The sequence below is a fragment of the Pinus tabuliformis genome, chromosome 8 (genome assembly GCF_031772625.1).
Source record: "Pinus tabuliformis cultivar Carrire ecotype Pingquan chromosome 8, CPIR1, whole genome shotgun sequence".
Lineage (NCBI taxonomy): Eukaryota > Viridiplantae > Streptophyta > Pinopsida > Pinales > Pinaceae > Pinus > Pinus tabuliformis.
In genome coordinates, this window is record NC_142294.1 from 207,093,943 (window position 1) to 207,097,678 (window position 3,736).

Consider the following 3,736-nt stretch of genomic DNA (forward strand, 5'->3'; position numbering starts at 1 on the left):
TGCGGTAGTAGGATGTATAATGTTGGGGATGGGATTTGAAAAGAGAGCGCTATAATTCTTCTGGATTAATTTCGGTGGAATATTGAGAAGGGTATTTGATGTATTTAGTGAATTAGAAAATAGGGTATTCGTTAGTGTAAAAATGACTGCGCATTAGGAAGAAAACGGGAGGGTATCATGAGCTTGTCATATATTGACACAGAGTAGGCAATTTTGATTCTTTGTTTTCTCGTGCTTTTTGTTTTGAAGAAGCATTTCAAATCGTATGAGTGGTTGTTCTTGTTTTATTTACTGTTTTTTTTTGTTGTATCCACAGATTGATTTGTTTTCCCTAGCTCCTATTTGACAAATAGTCATTCTTCGCGTCCTCTGTGGTCGAGAAACCCCAGAGACCTTGGCTCTGGATTCATTAAGAAGGAAGCGAAAAGGAGCAGCAATAGATCTTGCCATTTTGGAACAGAGAGCTCGTCTATGTGATGATGGTGCATCTTCCACATCATTGGCCACACACCTTTCTTTCCAACAGCAGAGGAAGCGGAGGAAAGAAAAGATGAGGGACAAAGAATTGGGTTCCCGGCATCTGCATCCTACAGCAGCTGCTACTGCTCCTCCAAGGAGTTGTTTACTGCTCCTCCAAGGAGTTGTTTACCTAATTCACCAGGACGAGGGTTAAAGAGAAAGGTTGGCTGCATTGATCATGCTACTCGGACTGGCAGGAAGCGGAAGCTTGAAACTGATTATTCTTTAGGCCTAGAATTGGGACGAGGCAAATTTGGTCTGGTAAGAATATGCAAGAGCAAGGCTACTGGAGAAGAGCTGGCCTGCAAGACTCTGCCCAAAAAGACTGAAGAAAACGTGCATAAGGAAGTTGAGATTATGCAACATCTTTCAGGCCATCCCAGTGTTGTCACACTCCAAGCCGTGTGTGAAGATGCAGAATCTTTGCATCTTGTGATGGAATTATGCTCTGGTGGACGCCTGATCGATGAGATGTCTAGGAATGGATGCTACTCTGAGCACTAAGCTGCTAAATTGATCAAAGAATTAATAATGGTCATTAAGTACTGCCATGAGATGGGCGTCATCCATCGAGATATAAAGCCTGAGAATATTCTTCGAACTAGTACAGGACAACTGAAGCTAGCTGATTCTGGCTTGTCCATGCGGGTTGCAAAAGGTATTTATTTCTGAGCTTCATTGTAATCAACCCTGTCTCTCATTTTAGTAAACACATAATTTTATGACATCCAGACAAGGGCATTATTATCATTATTAAATAACCATGGATTTATGTTGAATTATAGTTCATTAACATCACTTGTATTTATTCTAACAGGACAAAACTTATCAGGTGTTGTGGGAAGCCCTGCGTATGTTGCTCCTGAAGTTTTGGCAGGGACCTATTCAGAAAAGGTTGATGTGTGGGCTGCTGGTGTCCTCCTGCATGCACTGTTGATAGGTGTATTACCATTTCGTGGGGAATCTGTTGAAGCCATATTTGAGGCAATAAAACGAGTCCAATTCGATTTTCATTCTGAAAAATGGCAGTCTATCTCAGGACTAGCAAAGGGTTTGTTACCAAGGATGCTTTCCAGGGATGCTGGAAAGAGACTTTCTCCAGAAGAAGTTTTGAGTAAGTAAAATTATTGTACTACCAAGAATTACATATTTTGTATGCGGTGTCTTGTATTTTTTGCTAAGATGCAATTATGCACATATGAATTTTATGATCATATCTTTTTTTGCTGCTGCAGGCCACCCTTGGATCATGTTTTACACAGAATCTAATATAAAGGTGCGATCAAGCAGTTCAAAAAGGAAAAAACATACCTATCCTGTCAAGGATGAATGGTCAGAATCCCTGCCTTCACTATCTCCACGTACAAGGGAGAGGAGAGCACAGTTCATAAATTCAATTCTGACAGAGCATGGAGAAGATGAATCTTTGTCTGGGGATTTGCTTTCACGTCCAAAGCAACCAGAGTATGATATCCAAGCAGCAGGGAAATATGACCTTGTAGATGCTCTTGCATCTGCTATCTCCAGGATAAGATTATCGGAACCCAAAAGGAGCAGATTGTGTACCACTACATATCATGTTCCACAGCAGTGTTCATCTAATCTAAAAAGCAGCTTGTGTACAACATTTTGAAAAACATGCTGACTGTTACTGACTGGCAGTGCTCATTAATTATTGATTTTACGGCCCAAAATACTTTGACATTTCAAGAGTGACTGATAACATGAGTCATGCCATACACTGACTGAAGTAAGCGTTGCAGCAACTGCATTTTGAAGATTAAAACTGATCTGAACATGAAACGACTCCATTGTTTGTGCCAGCCTAATTTGCAACTTCCTATGGTGATCAGCAATTCTAATATCTTTTTATGTACAGCTTCTAAAAGATTAGTTTGACTATCTGTATATATTGGGCTTCCCAATGAAGATGGAAAATGCAAGATATTAGAATTGCATTTTCTGTAAAGCATAACAATATCTTCTATAACAATTTTTGGTGAAATACTATTATTTCAAACTAAATTGCTCTTGTTTGTGTTTTAAGTCCTCGTTTGAGGTAAACGATAGTACACTCTATGACGTGCATTGAGCATTTTAGCAAATTTGGAGGAAAAAAGAATTGCTCAGGACCAGATAATTAATAGAATCAAAGTCATTAATGAGACATCTGTCAATTTTCATGATACATCTAAGCTTTTGACATTTCTGTGTTGCCTTGCAATTGGAAATCATTGCAAAGTTCAAACAGTTTAATATCTTATCCCTTGCATCTACAATTACTTGTTTACAATGAACAACCATTCTTTGGATTTAAATCCTTTGAACAAATGTTCCTTTTTTTTATAATAACTATAGTTTGCTAGGCCTCGTTGAAAATTTGAACTAGGGGCTCCATTTGTAAATGAGATAGCAACACTCATAATTAACGCTGAGTGAAACACCATCCCTGACAAAATTGTTTCTTTGAGTTCCAGTGAACAAGTGTTTGTCGCATTTGTTGTCAATTCATTGCTCAGTAAGGGAATGTTTTTTTCACATCAAATTCCTACCTATGGAATGAAAATTGCCCATGAGTAGCATTTCGGAATGTTCAACATTCATGCAAAAGATGAGTGTTATCTGGGGATTTGCTCTCACGTGCAAAGCAACCAGAGTATGATATCCAAGCAGCAGGGAAATATGACCTTGTAGATGCTCTTGCATCTGCTATCTCCAAGATAAGATTATCGGAACCCAAAAGGAGCAGATTGTGTACCACTACATATCCTGTTCCACAGCAGTGTTCATCTAATCTAAAAAGCAGCTTGTGTACAGCATTTTGAAAAACATGCTGACTGTTACTGACCGGCAGTGCTCATTAATTACTGATTTTACGGCCCAAAATACTTTGACATTTCAAGAGTGACTGATAACATGAGTCATGCCATACACTGACTGAAGTAAGCGTTGCGGCAGCTGCATTTTGAAGATTAAAACTGATCTGAACATGAAATGACTCCATTGTTTGTGCCAGCCTAATTTGCAACTTCCTATGGTGATCAACAATTCTAATATCATTTTATGTACAACTTCTAAAAGATTAGTTTGACTATCTGTATATATTGGGCTTCCCAATGAAGATGGAAAATGCAAGATATTAGAATTGCATTTTGTATAAAGCATAACAATATCTTCTATAACAATTTTTGGTGAAATACTGTTATTTCAAATTAAA

General features: G+C 38.3%; 1 pseudogene across 1 annotated transcript; it reads left to right on the forward strand.

The window, feature by feature from the left end:
* Window positions 1-346: 346 nt before the first annotated feature.
* On the forward strand, window positions 347-2,287 carry LOC149234858 (serine/threonine-protein kinase PEPKR2 pseudogene; annotated as a pseudogene). The gene is made up of 3 exons (XR_016245862.1): window positions 347-1,177; window positions 1,337-1,633; window positions 1,755-2,287. The product of XR_016245862.1 is annotated as a serine/threonine-protein kinase PEPKR2 pseudogene (transcript).
* The last annotated feature ends 1,449 nt before the right edge of the window (window positions 2,288-3,736 follow it).